At 34.1% G+C, this 16055-nt stretch overlaps 1 long non-coding RNA gene across 1 annotated transcript; it reads left to right on the top strand.

Moving 5' to 3' along the window:
- Positions 1–12073: 12073 nt before the first annotated feature.
- On the top strand, positions 12074–14660 carry LOC140164735 (uncharacterized). The gene is made up of 3 exons (XR_011860567.1): positions 12074–12380; positions 13659–13794; positions 14319–14660. It is a non-coding gene; the product is annotated as an uncharacterized lncRNA (long non-coding RNA).
- The last annotated feature ends 1395 nt before the right edge of the window (positions 14661–16055 follow it).

The raw sequence follows: 16055 nt of genomic DNA, 5'->3' as shown, positions 1-16055 counted from the left end.
ATTAACATTAACATTAACATTAACATTAACATTAACATTAACATTAACATTAACATTAACATTAACATTAACATTAACATTAACTCAGATTCTCCCAGCGTGCCTAACAGGCCTACACTTCCCAATTTCACTGAGACAATAACATCAATTTGATCAGATATTTCTTGTTTCTAATATGAGCGGCAAGGATGGTTAATATCCCTATCTATCTATCTATCTATCTATCTATCTATCTATCTATCTATCTATCTATCTTGCGGACGCATCCGAGAAAGAGTTTACAATTCTTTTCCAGGAATCTCTATCAGCCATCAGATTTGGGAGGTCATCAATTTCTTAATATCCCTAAGAAGAGGATTAACACTAGAACTATTGAGCCATAATATTTAAAACATGCATTACGAAGGGTGGGTGTTCCACCAACCTAATTTTCCTCATAAATAAACTTCACCGTTATATTTGGTATTATTATTATTATTATTATTATTATTATTATTATTATTATTATTATTATTATTATTATTATTATTATTATTATTATTATTATTATTATTTATTATTATTTATTCATTGTTATTATGTATAGCTATGGGTCTCCTCTATCCAGTAATACCAAAATAAGTACAAACATTCCCAATATTAGATCGCTATAACGTCATAATGTGAGCGCCCTCTTGCAAAATTTGGAAATTCTGGCTATGTTCCAAAGTATCGGCAAAATTGATTTTTGACTAAAACTTCAACGAACATGCGATTTTCATCAAATTTTCTCCTGAATATAAACTTAAATGACTATTTCAAACTAACAACCAAGTAAGAAGTCAATATCTCTCGAAATAATTTTACAAGATAGAAATAAAATCATCGATTTTACTGTAGAAACCTATAGTGGGCCTCACCCCTCCTCCTCTACGGTCATTTTTGATGGTCGGTCCTATCCCCGGTTAAGGTGCTAGGGTAAACATTTTATCACTAAAATGAACGCAAAGGATGAATCTACGATTAGTTTGGGCGTACAGACACGCTGTTTTACGATTGATGAAAAACCTCTACTTCACAATTATAACGCGCGTATTTAATCTCCATCTTTATTTCTCTATTATTGACAGATCTGTCATCTTATTCCAAGTTGTAGCAGTAGCCGAAGGTTTCGTAGTCAAATCTGAAATATGGTGAAATTAATCCTGGTATCGTTGGTTATCTTTCTAACCATTGCTGTCCATAAAAACATACAACTGGACTTATCAAGCAATGTAATGGTTGTTGCACAGTTGCTTGTCACTCCATTGTGGAACGTGAGTGATACGAATTCTGAGACTTGTACTCTAGAGACAAACCAGTTTAAAGATACCTTTATTTTTCATGGCCATAACAACAAGTTTTGCAGTTTGAATGTCAGTTCGTCCAAAGATTCTGATATTTTTGTCACCCTACTGAACGGGACAAGTGAAGTGAGCGAAGATTTCATGTTAGTGACTGAGCGTTTGGGATCATATCCTGTATGTGTTGCCAAGTACATCGTTGTTAAAGACCCCCAAGATACATGCAATCTTGTATTCAGAAACACAACTATCCATCTCTATCTTCAAGGAGATGTTAGCATTGTGTTAAATGAAACACCTGCTACAGAATCAACAGAAGTATGTCCCGAAGATGATGAAATAAATCTGCAAATCAACTTGGAAGACGAGAAAGCACCTCTATGCTCTGAGATTAGACGACGCAACAAACTATTTATGTGTAATATTCATAAGGATTTGTATTTTTTGTACCGTTATCAATTATTACAATATATTCCAACCGTTTGTAAATACGAATTTAATTCGAACTGTTCGTCTTTTCTTAGGCACAACAGTGAGGTCAATTTTCAATGTCATGGTCAAAAATATGAGAGCGAAGCGCTGTTTATTTACCAAATGAATGTCGATGTAATTGAGTTTACAAGAAATAATATTGCAGATATTGAAAAGGGTAGCTTCAGTGGTCTTAACGCTTTACAATTTCTAAATTTGGGCTGGAATCAGTTGGAAATCCTGTTGAGTGGAATGTTCCGGGGTTTGGATAACTTGAAGAGTTTGAACGTAAGGGACAATCGGTTGAGAGTACTTGATGAGGACGTTTTTCAAGATGTTCCACATCTCATATATCTGTACCTAAATTTCAATAACTTGACGATATTGCGAAATGGACTTTTAACAGGCTTACACAATTTGAAGCATTTGTTCTTGCATAACAACCAATTAAGCTCGATTAGTCCTAATATGCTAAAAGATGTGAAAAGTCTAGAAATTTTATCGTTAAGTGACAATAAGTTGTTAGCACTAGATAAGGACACGTTTCAAGGTTTTAACAACTTAACACTTATTGGGTTATCAGAAAATGTATTTGAAAATTTACCATTTGACATCTTCAGAGACACAATTAATCTGGTTTATCTTTACTTAACCAACTGCAGTCTAAAGAGCATTCCATATATTCGACATATGAAATATCTTAAATTATTATATATTGAAGGCAATCCATTAACTGACATTAGTAAGAAAGACTTTGGTATGCTTCCGGGAAATTCTTTCGTGATAAGCAGTCAACACGAAGTATGTCAGTGCTATGTTGATACAGGTAGGCCTATCAATTGTATTGCTACAGACAATAGGTCACCTTACCTAACTTGCGACAGATTATTATCAGATAGAGTCCTCGTTGTTTTAATGTGGTTTATTGGCTTAAATGCGTTGTTTGGAAATATGTTTGTAATGGCTTTGAATCTGATAAAGTCGGCATCCCACACAGTGCAAGATCGATTGCTCATTAGCCTGGCAATGTCAGATCTCCTCATGGGTATCTATATGATCATCATTGCATCCGCCGATGTTTATTTTGGAGATCATTTCCCAATGAAAGCTGAAGACTGGAGGTCTGGAATTACTTGTCGAATTAGCGGAGTAATTTCAATTATATCTAGTGAAGCCTCTGTATTTTTTGTTACGTTGATTAGTCTTGATAGGTTCATTAACATTCAGTTTCCATATTCAACCAGGAAATTAGGTACAAAATCGGTTGCCGTTTTTATTGCATTCTCATGGCTCGTTGCTTTCGGATTGGGTGTTATTCCCTCAAGTTTATCGGGAAAGAATTTTAAATTTTATGATAACTCTCACGTCTGTATAGGGTTGCCATTAGCGCTTACGGATATGTATAAAACGAGTAACGTAAACAACGCATTAGATTACGTTGGGGTACTAATACCTAGATCGGACGTAAAAACAACTTTCCTCGGGAAAATTACAGGTATGTACTTTTCGACGGCTGTTTTTCTGGGATTGAATGGACTCTGTTACTTGATTATACTCCTTTGTTATATTGGTATTGTCAGGGCTGTGAAACAGTCATCAAACAATACTGGTCGAGCACGCGACATACGGAGAGAAATCCGTTTGACGACAAAGGTTATTGCAATTGTCACTACTGACTTTTGTTGTTGGTTTCCAGTCATTATTCTTGGAATTTTAGTGCAGCTGAGGATCGTTGAATTGCCTGCTTCAGTGTTTGCTTGGGTAGTTACCTTTGTTTTGCCAATAAATTCGGCAATTAATCCATACTTGTATACGATTGTAGCTCTAATTGGGAAATTCAGAAAAGGCAATCGCCAACAAAATCCTCCAAATCCAAATACAGTAGGACAAAGGACAAAAAGGACGAATGTAAAAACAATTTCATCGACACTCTAAATTATTGAGAACTAGCAGGACTTCAGGATGCTTTAAACATGTAGTGTATTATTCCAGCGGTTTTGATATAAAAGCAAAAACGTGTGTAGTACATCATGTTCTCCATCTAAAAAAATCATATCCCGAGCGTTAAATTTTAACAGGGTAATAGAAACAATATGAGCTTTATTTTTTGATACCAAAATCGTAGTTTTGATGGGGTGTTGATCGGATCACACATACCTTAAAGGAAAAAGGAAACATTTTTTATCGATGATAATCAAATCATGTATGAACGTTTGGACAGTATTTTTTGTGGGACATTAGAGCACATCAGACATATCGAATTGCATTCTGAATACGAAGAATGTCCTTCTGATATCAAATAATTTGGATTTTTGAAATTCGCAATGTAATACACATTTTATGGCAAATGATTAAAAATTGATATTTTTGATATTTAACAGTACTCAAAGTAAACTTTATAAATCTGATGATTTATACTTAAAGTGTATGTAGGTGGGATGAAAATTTTGACATTTCGTATTGAAGATATGGATTTTTTTCCCAAAACACCAAAAAAATTAGGTCTTTTGGGAAAAAAATCATATCTTTAAAATGAAAGGTCAAAATTTTCAATTGGCTTTTCCTCCCAGCTACATACACTTTAAAAATATATCATTAGGTTTATAAAATTTACTTCAAGGACTGTTATATATCAAAATTTGAAAAATGTCAAATTTTAATAATTTGTCATAAAATTTGTATTATACCGTGAATTAAAGAAAATTATTTGATATCAGAAAGACATTCTTCGTATTCAGAATGCAATTCGATATGTCTGATGTGCTCTCATGTCCCACAAAAAATACTGTCGAAACGCTCAAAAGCTCATTCCAGATCCCTTAATAACAGCTTTAATTTATTTTGCAGGTGATGTAGGGCCGGGACTCTGTATATGCGAACGTTATAAATGACAGCAGTCTTATGATTTTAATAACTAATTCGAATGATTCTTAATATTATTATAATATACAAATTGAGATGAAAATGTCTCAATATAATCACTCAAAAATCATAAATATCGTAAAGTGTAGAGTTACTCGTAACATTTGTTGTCGTGTGTATTACAAATAATATGATGAAATTGTGAATGTGTAATTTAGTTTCTTAGAGCTGAATTTCAACTTTCTGTGCTTTACGTTACCGTATCTCAAAGTGTCTCAAGATAATCAAAAGTACATTGTAAAAACTGTGTTTAGAGACCGTTTTGTAATCGTTTGAAAACATGATTAAACACCAATTCAAAGATTCATGTAATTATTTCCTAAGGCACCAAAGCCAAATTTGTTCGATCTTTGGATCGATGCTGCTTCGATGCTTGTTATTTATGAACAATAAATAAATAAATAAATAAATAAATAAATAAATAAATAAATAAATAAATAAATAAATAAATAAATAAATAAATAAATAAATAAATAAATAAATAAATAAATAAATAAATAAATAAATAATAAATAAATAAATCGATAGTCCATATAAAGATCGAACTACTAGTAATGGGGTCAATAACTGCATTTTGGCACCCAAGGCTGTCAGCAAGGTCAGAGGTCCAAAGGTCAAGCACTATGCAATTTACATTAGCATATTGCTATATTTGATAATCTATCCCATATTTTTAAAACTAGTCTCTGTGGCTACAACTAACTAAGCTATGTTAATCCCCGTGTCAGGACAGACAATTTGAGACCATTTTTGTTGAAATTGTTGAGACTGTTGAAAATTTGACCCATGTCGAAAAGTTTGATGACCTTTGACCTATTTGGGCTCATATCGTACAACCAAAGCATCTAAGGCACAACTGATGATTGACTTTTTTGTTCCTGTGACAAGAGGAAGAAAAATACATTACAACGAAATATAGCTCTTTAAATTGGTACGTACTCAGAAAGTTCGAATGACCTCCTGAGGTAAAATATTGTAAACTTACAGCCAAAGCAACTACGTGATATCCAATGAACTCACTGGTACATCACAACTAACATATTTCAGTTCTGAAAAATCCAAATTAGTTTCGAAGCTCAGCATAAATCACCTCAAGCCCCAATAAGTTTAAATTTCGCCGATCGCACGGTCATCTTAAAACTAGATTCTACCCGCAAAGATCGTGTTGCGTTTGCATACGCCAATCAAACGCGTGCTTTAACTGCCGCGTACGCTTTGCAAAAGCGTTCTGACGCATTGCTAGAAAAGCGCGAGAAAAATAATACACTTTTTGCGCCTATGTTTGCAGGGAGGACCTCGTTTTGGAAGCAAGATGCAAAAGTTGAATAACAGCACGAAGTTGCACAAATTCCGAAATTCAGCCCTCACAAAGCTCAAACTTAGCCTCCTTATATCCACCATTTTAGGCAAATTCACTACATCATGCACACCATAATGTTAACTAATGGAAAACACATTTACTACCAATACCCAAATTAATAATTATCCCGTATGATTCAGAACGGTTTCAGACTATGGCTATTGGTGAAAAAATATTCCAAACTTTGGTCCAATTTCACTGTATATGTATTAAAGCATGAAAGCATTTCAGAAAAAGTGAATTATTACATCATTTTTTGCATCATAGTTGTAATTTGATAAGTCCATTGTATTATTTCCCAGAACGGCATTATTTTTACGTCTTTAAAAGTATACGAAGTAGTACAAAAAACATAGATGGATATATTTTCGAGCTTAATATCTTGGCAGCTTTATCAAAATCTATAATCTCGGTTTTGAAAGAACGGGTCACAAATGGTCTGCAAATAGAACAGAATAACCAGTAGCGTAACCAGGATATTAGTGTGAGGGGGAAAAGCCAAATTTTCGTCCCCATTTGTCAATTTTTGCCTAAATTTGTAGTTATTTAAGGTCACTTTACTGACTCTTTGGCGTCCCTATTTTCATTCCTGACAGTTCTCCCCTGCAGTGTTTTTGCACATAAATTTTTTTTTTTAATTGTTCGATGTAATAAAATAATCACTGAAGTAACGTAAAATTTATGTATGATATGTATGTACACAATAAATTCCTGTAGCACTGAAAATAGTTTGTAATCTTGATTTTTTCACGGTTTCTTTATTCTTCTGTTTGTCAACTTTTGTTATAATTTGTTCTAGCTCCTTCATTACTTGACCGAATATCACAATACTTGGGCCAAACTTTAGATTGTACATGACCTGTTTGACGCATGAGCAATTGTGACTAAAAATATGTTTGTACCAAAATGCTTCTTCTCCTACATGGCACAGTAATTAGACTTGGACATTTGGCATTGGCTATAACCGGGGTCTGTAATGACAGAATTGGGATCAAATGTCATTAAGGGGGTATTTCTGGCAGATGGCCGCTTATCCTTCCTAAAAATGTTTCTGTCTCTACATGGTACAGAGATGAGACTGATGCATATGTATTGACTTTAGATGGTGTATGCGGGGTAAACACAGATGTTTGAGCTCAAAGTTATACAGGGGAGAAACAGGTTTGATTTCTCAAAATTCACTAGAAATTCATTATTTGCTGTATATTGTGTTGTGATTAACAGAATTATGTCAAAAGGGATCCAGCATTAGATGCATATAGGAATGTAATCAGATTTGGCTTGAACATATCTGTTTTGGAATAAAAATGGGTACAATTCTAAAAGTTTGTCCAATTGAAACGAATATTAATATACGTGATGTCGATATGATTCAAAATATGATGAAGGTCATTTCAAGGTCACCAAAAGATCAAACAAAGGTAAAATTGTGAAATTGTGATATTAGATGCATTGTTATGAAACATAATGCCTGCATTGTCCAAATTTTGTCCAAGATCATTTCAATGTCATCATTTCAAAGCTACGGCAGCACTTCGTGGTCTTATGTTTAATCAGATTTATTTTATTTCCATCAAAAATTACAACAAAATACAATAATTATAAAAAGTACAACACGATGGAGGAGGTACAACGATAAGCGAAGCCTGTAAATGCTGCACACCCTGTATAATTAAATTACACAAATTAAAACAGAACAAAAACAAAACGAGGATCTGTAGCCAAACAATTTAAAGACAAATATAATGAATCAATCAATTTAAATATAATATTGTACTATAATCATGAGTATTTAACATTTACATATAGCAAATTACAAACGCTGATATAAAGCATAAAAGCAATGATAAACAACTTTGAGATGACATATTAAGTGGAGGCAATGATTTAACAGAATGATTAACAGAAATATTACACTATAATAATGAAGCAAAACATACTTGGATCTACTTATCATTCAGGAAGGCATGTACTCCTCTCTTAAAGAGAGAAATGTTGGTAGCCTGTCTAATCTCATAAGGTATTTGATTCCAAATTTTTGGACCATTTGAGACAACAGTACTTGTTTTGTGCAGTTGGTAATTATGCTTATTTCTAGTATTATAACTGTGAATATCCTTAAGACTCTTAAACATAGCATCAAATGATTTTGGTAACATACCTTGGGTATACTTATACATAAAATAGACAACTCTTTCTTGTACATATCAAATATATCAAGAACATTGTATTTATCAAAAAGTGGTCTTGAATGGCTTAAATACGGACTATGAGATATTATTCTTAAAGCTCTTTTTTGTAGCTTAAATAATTTGTTCAGATATGCCTTGTTTGCATTTCCCCAAAGTAAAATACCATAATTAAAATAGGGTACAACTAGTGAACAGTAAAGGTTGTACAAAGTTTGTTCGGGTAAATAATGCTTCACCTTGTTCAAAACGCCAATATTTCGAGAAGACACATTACAAATATTAACAATCTGTTTCTTCCAAGAAAGATTTTCATCAATAGTTAGACCCAGGAATTTGGCTTCTTTAACACGAGTCAGTTTACAACCATCTAAAGATATTACAATATTATTGTCATTGATTTCCTTGGTTTTGGACACAGTACCTAAAAACATGAGATTTGTCTTTTTTGCATTGAGTGAAAGTTTGTTAGGTTTGAACCAGTTAATTACCTCCCTCAGCTCATTATTAATTACATTACAGAGTTCATTAATATTTTCATGTGAGTAGAAAACAGTGGTATCATCAGCGAATAAAATAAATGATAGTAATTCAGATGTGTGAGCGATGTCATTCATATAGATGATGAAAAGCAGAGGACCCAATATTGATCCTTGTGGAACGCCACATAAAATCGGTTCATAAGATGAGACTTCTGAATTGTATGACACATATTGTTTTCTCTCAGAAAGGTAATTTGAAAACCATTGAGATGTTACTCCTCTAAAACCGTAGTGTTCCAGTTTGCTTATCAAAATATTATGATTTATGGTGTCAAATGCTTTTGACAGGTCCAAAAAAATACCAGCTGTGTGTTTCTTTTCACTACTTGCATTTTCAATGTCACATACAAAATCCAAAACTGCCATATATGTGGAATGGTTGCTTCTAAAGCCATACTGCTTATCATACAAAACATTGAACTTATTTAAAAAATCAATACATCTATTATACACAATCCGTTCAAGCAATTTAGAAAAACATGGTAACACTGAAACTGGTCTGTAGTTACCAAACATTTCAGGGTTGTCTTTTTGTATATTGGAACTACCTTTGCCATTTTTAAATCATCTGGCACAACACCTGTGTTTAAAGAGATATTTAAAATCCTTTGCAGTGGATATGCAATTTCATTCGCAACTCTTTTAACAATATCAGATCCTATACCATCGTGACCTGGACTTTTCTACTACCCAAAGTTGCAATAATTTTCAAATTTCTTCTTCAGTGGTTGGTTTAAAGAAACATGTAGAACTATTTGGATTTTTAGATAATCACAGAAATCTTTACCAGTATGGCTTATACTTTGTGCTAGATTGGGTCCAATATTTGAAAAATACTCATTGAACTTATCAGCAATTATCTTAGGATTTGTTATTGTTTCCCCATTACTTACAAATTTTTGAGACATGTTACGCCTTTTACTTCTCAGTATATTGTTGAGAATCTTCCAAGTATTTCTCATACTGTACCTTTCTCTTTCAAGCAATGAAGAAAAATAATGACGTATTGCCAGTCGGAGTAAAGATGTTAGCTTACTACGATATGATTTATATTTAGAAATGTTTTCCTCTGTTGGTTTTTTTGATTGATTTCTTGTACAATATATTCTTTCTACGAATCGATTTTACCAACCCTTTAGTTATCCAAGGACATCTAGGGTCATGTTTCTTGGCCCTCTTGTTGGGTTTACATTTTGGAATACACTCATCATAAAGTAGCATAAATTTTTCAATGAACTTATTATATGACATATTTACATCATCAGATGAACAAATAAAATCCCAGTCTACGTTTTTCAGCTCATTTTGAAATTTTTGTACATTTTGCTCAGTTTTACACCGTGTGTTAAAATTACAGGTACCTTGAAGATTATCAATCTTTCTGTACAAATTTAAATTTGTAGATAGAAAGATTGGAAAGTGATCGGTTATATCTGTTACCATGATTCCAGATGTTTGACATGTATAACAATTGGTAAAAATGTTATCAATAAGAGTAGCTGTTTTTGTGGTAATTCTTGTAGGCTTTGTAATACATGGATATAAGGAATAAGATGACATAGTATTTAGAAATTCAGCAGTAGGTACATGAACATCTTCATTTAACAAATTAATGTTAAAATCACCCATCAAGTATACAAGTTTATTTTCTTTATTAATAATCGACAGAACTCCATCTATATACTTATTGAATTCATGTATCCCTTGATCAGGAGGTTTATATACAACACCAATAACAATGTTTTGCAATCCTGTTCTTTCTATTTCTAGAAAGAGACTTTCAACATATTCAGGATGTTCAATACCATCCAAGTCATCACGGAGTTTATAATGTATGTTGTTCTTCATATAGAGGCAAACGCCACCACCGCCTTTATTCTTTCTGTTTGCAAATTCAAGATTATAACCGCTAACATTAAAATAATCATGTGGCTTTTCTTTTAACCATGTTTCCACCAATCCTATAACATGAAAGTCAATATCAATAGTACACATGTAATCTCTAAACGAATCAAAGTTCTTATCCAGACTCCTAATGTTAAAATTAAGGAGTGACAAATGTTCAGAAGATTCGTTAGTAACATCTCTTAACTTAGTATCAGTATAATAATTAGTGTGACTGTTAAATTGCCCTGTATTCATATCATCCTGGTATTTTGTTGGATCAATAGCCAAGTGTTCATATTTATCAACATTAAATTCACGTGGAGTATCATCAATATCAAAATACTTGTACAATTCTAATAAGAAATTTTCATCATCAATGAAGTGGTTAAATGGTAAATTCATTGTATCATTGCATTTTACACAAAACCAATAATGATTGTCATTTTTCATGAATTCTTTTCTGCTCAGATTGCTACATGATTTATGCACAAAACATTTACAAGTGCTACATTTCAGTTTTCTGTGATTTTTCTTAACACGCTTTTGGCATACAGAACAAGGGCTACATTCAGACATCAAAACACAAAATAATATATATATATAAAATTACAATTTAAAAACAAACAAACAAATTTTTTGCACTCAAATAAATTTGAGGTCAACATTAAGTATGGCCCACATGCCACAAACAATATTTGGGTGAAAAGTACTGTACAACAATGAAACGTCAGTCAGGCATTAAAATAATCATGTGGCTTTTCTTTTAACCATGTTTCCACCAATCCTATAACATGAAAGTCAATATCAATAGTACACATGTAATCTCTAAACGAATCAAAGTTCTTATCCAGACTCCTAATGTTAAAATTAAGGAGTGACAAATGTAAGACAATGTAAATGTAAGACCGCAGCATATCTACACTACAAGATTCCTGGCGACGGTGTACCTCTGCTGCACTGGTACTTTGCAGGTACTACTGCTGCTACTACCGAGTACCCCATCCCGTGGTAGCCGACGTTGGTACTACACCAAAGTACCAGCGTCGGCCACCATACTGTAGATACTCCCGTAGTTGAGTACCTATGTCGGTACTCCACCATGCGTCACCTCCGAGTCAACTGCGGTGTACCGAGTAGGTGACTTATAGGCACACCATATGGTGGGTACTTCTAATAGTCCTTCCATGGAAGTACCTGCACAGTAGCCGCACCTACTGTGTACCCATGTGTCACCTACTGTGTACCTCATGTGTCACCTACTGTGTACCCCATGTGTGAAGTAGCAATGAAGGTACTCTTGTCGTGTTTTTGCATTCCTAATCGAATCGCCCAGCGATCACCGTGATGCGCGTACTCACTCATATTTGGCCGTGACGACGAGTTACGAAGAAACGTCATCATTTTCTCAGTTTTTAAACCAAAAAAAGTCAAAATTTCCTGATGTTTATGTCTTCAAATGTTGTGCATGTAAAGATTTGCTGACTTAGATCATATTGGGCACACAGTAACTCTTGAATTGTAAAAGATTTTGGAAAGAAAGGTTCGCCAAATCACCGTAGATAACACACGCAATTTTCCTATTGGACTGTACGTGATGTGGGTTGCATACTCCGTGACCGTGATTTTCCGTTGGTGTTTTTGGCATTTTTCGTCACAGTATAACCACTTCAGTTGTCTCGAATGTTCGGTAAGTAACTGAAGCCGATAACTTAAGTAAGCTTTATTCTCAATTCATCACCAGTTTGATATTAAAACGTGCTAATTAATATTATTTATAATACCATGAATACGTGGTGCTTTGTTACTGTTAAACTGTATGTTGACAGATGTAAAATGCACATTATTGCCAGGCTAGCCTAGCCTATAAACATGATAAAAAAAACTTTAAAAGCATACTGTCACTGTGATTCGAGTCATCCCTGTGGAGTATTCTCTGTTCAGTGACAGTTTAAATGTGTATTAGGCGTAATTAAATATCTGGACATGCTAGACTAAATTAAATAATAAAAAAAATGAGTGAGAGGCCTATCTATGCCGGATTTGTCGCCCTAAAAAAAGGGGACACGCCTGTGTTAATTAACATTAGCATGTGTTCCTCACGGACCAACCTGGGTAAACAAACAAACAAACAGGCCGGAGTGCCCATCTCTCTTTCAAGGACCAGGTGATTGGGGCAGACTCCTTCCTTCATGTAAATGTTGCTGGGGGGAGGGTCAAAGTTTTAGGCCACACTGTACGTGTGCCACCTTGTCCGTGCCCCTCACTACAGTGCCACCGTGGCCTAGCAGGGCGTATTAAAGACAATGCGACACAAATGATATATGTGTGCGGATTGGACATATACGATGCAAGCATAAGTAAATGAACAAAAAAATGAATATGATCGGGGCAAACTGAGAGGCCGTTATTAAATCTACTAAAACTTCAGTTCAGAATATAAATAAACACGTCATAGTCTGGCAAACAGGTGATACAGTATAAACATAGCCTACGATCTGTGCCTAACTTAGGCTAGGACTAGTCTAAAAGGGTCACCTTTTTGTATGATTTCTAGGCTATTACAGCAATTTTGGTTCACAATAGGCCTGTCAGTGACAATCAATATATGTGTGTGTAGTCTGGATCAAAGAAGATACACCTTGTGTAGAGGGCACATGCCTAGGGCAGCTAGGCTTGCACAGATTAGGCTTCGAATAGGAAGTTGAGGCCGGGCTTACTATTTTAGTCAAATGGCATGTCATTAAAAGATTGAAGGGTAAAAAACACTGAGGCCTAGGCTAATTGATAAATAATAGGGCGGGCTATTATATAAGGCTTAGGCCTATCTTAAATTTTTAAAGACTATTCAGGTCACGGGTCAGGTCAGTATTAAATTCTGAAAAGTTAGGCCTACTATCGGCTTGGCTAATAAAATAACAACATACCGGTACAAATCATGTTTCTTGTACTTTCCTCATTCAATTAGGTCGGTGCCTTGAAGTGAACTGTTGCAGCAACTTAGCCACATGATAGTTGTGAGGAGAATGTGTCGATGCAACTAACGTCTACGTCTACAGAGTTTAGTCCAGAACGAACAGATTGTGTTCCATTTAAAAGACCTGGTATGTGTAAGTTTTTTGATTTTAAGGCACATGCTAATATTTTGATTTCATGATGTGGTAGTGGTACAATCATAATTTCACTATTAAAAGACAATGATCCCTGCCATGTGACAAGGCACTAAACGATAATGTTCCACGTGACATGCCGAAATGACTTTTCCACTACTTTTGATGTGTGTGTATGTAGGGTCGCCATAAAACTAAATTTGTATTTACAATAAAACTCAAAATCTCTTGAATGTCCCTTTAATAATAATAAACAAACAAGTGCCCTTGGAATGCACAATTTACTAAAAGATGATTATGATCTCATGTGACTATATGAAAACGATCTTTCCTGAAAATCTTTAGAATCATAAAACTCAGAATCTCTGAATGTCCCATTAATGAAATAGTAATACAAATACTGAATCAAACAAACATCTTTAAACAGTCTTTGTGCACTTTCCATTTTAGACTTGTTTTAGTTTTTAGTATTAAAATGTCTTGTCTAAACTTGTCTTTAATTATGTTCCTTTTTTCAGATGAAAATTTGCACATTGCACAGGAAGTAACTGGCCTAGATACAGCAACAAGCTAAAGACCAGAGAATAGGATGGATGATCGTCCCTACATGAAATATCTTCATTTGGCAATTGGATATTGTACCACAGTGAAACTGACCTATAGGGCACAGTTGCACAATATCAAGACATCAAGAACCCAACCCATCAGCTTTAATATCATACCTCAAAGAATAAGAAAAACTTTGGTGACAACAATGCATCTTGGTCAGAAAAGAATTAAAGGTTAAACAGGCGTCAAATTTCATATCTTGTTAAAAACCACACCAAAGTATTCCTCTGATCGTAATGAATCTGAAAAAGTATTGTTTGATCTATAAAAGCACTATGTTCTCTATTTTAATATAAACAACAATTTCAAGAGTCACATTTTTGGCTCCATGGGGATAAAATTTCAAACACTCCTAAACAGTTACTCTAATTGTATGGTTTTTGATACCAATTCAAATAATGAATAGTTTGCACCATCTAAGATGTTTCGGTACATGATGACATGATGAATACTTTGTAGGGCTTTTAACTTTTTTCAGAGTAAGGTGTATTTTTTCTACCAAAGTTTTTCTGATCCCTTAAAGTCTTAAAGAACTAAATTGCAAGCTCCAACGACAAATATCGCACAATGTTTGAAATTCATGCATCATTTATCTACAAATGTTGGAGGGAAAACCATGACTGATAAAAAATTAAATTTAATGAAAAGAGTCATTGAAATATAAAGATGAATATTCAGACCAGGGTCTTACTTAAATGGTGGTGTTCCTCAAGGCAATGTCATTGGTCCTGATTCATTCCACTGATGCCTCGGATAAGTATGTGGTTGATTTGACTGTTGGTGAGAACAGAGCCTATGATGGCACCAGCACAATACAAGCCCCAGTCTATGATGTTATGTACACTTTGACTGATAAAAACAAATGGAGGCTGTCAGGTGTTGTTCAAGTCGTAGTTTCCAATCTATAGGCTTTGATTTGTTTGGGCTCCCCATATTAGCATTTATCTGACATTCCCATTTGAGAATAATTTCTTATTATCTTGTTTTATCTTTATATGTTAAAATGTTTTTACATATTTCTAGTGTGCAATTAAACATGTTTTTCAGTATTGCAATTAGTGTAAAAATCATGTAGGCTAATTCAGCCACTCGGCTGCAATATGAACCAATACATAATATTGAAATTATTATACTTAGTTCTCTGGGTTGATGAGATGTACACATTTTAATCTTTACCCAGTGCACAGAGCAGCGGCGCACATCGTTGAAAAAAACCCACCTATAGCAAACAACTATAATCTGTATACCTTCCTCGAGTCAGTAATAATATTTAGGTATTGCTTTTTATTGTATCTCTAAAGGTAATGATGAGAAGTATACAAAAGTATAAATTTTCAGAAAGGAAATGATGCAAGGAATCCAACTAGCATAACAGATTCCTGAAAAAATTAATAGTTTTTGAGAAATTCTCAAAATTTTATTTCACTTTACTGACTCGAGGAAGGTATATGGACTATAGTACATCTGGTCGGTTTCGAACCGGCAACCTTCGTAATACTAGCATGATGCCTAACCAACTGAGCCACAGAGGCATGTTGCAGAATGGTTAGAGCGTCATTATAGTATTATGAAGGTCGCCGGTTCGAACCAGGCCAAATGCACTATTTTTTCAACGTTTATGTGTGCTTCCTGCTCTGAGTAAGGCT

The sequence above is a fragment of the Amphiura filiformis genome, chromosome 11 (genome assembly GCF_039555335.1).
Source record: "Amphiura filiformis chromosome 11, Afil_fr2py, whole genome shotgun sequence".
NCBI classification, from domain to species: domain Eukaryota; kingdom Metazoa; phylum Echinodermata; class Ophiuroidea; order Amphilepidida; family Amphiuridae; genus Amphiura; species Amphiura filiformis.
The sequence above is the reverse complement of the archived record's forward strand: the minus strand, read 5'-3'. Positions and strand labels throughout refer to the sequence as shown.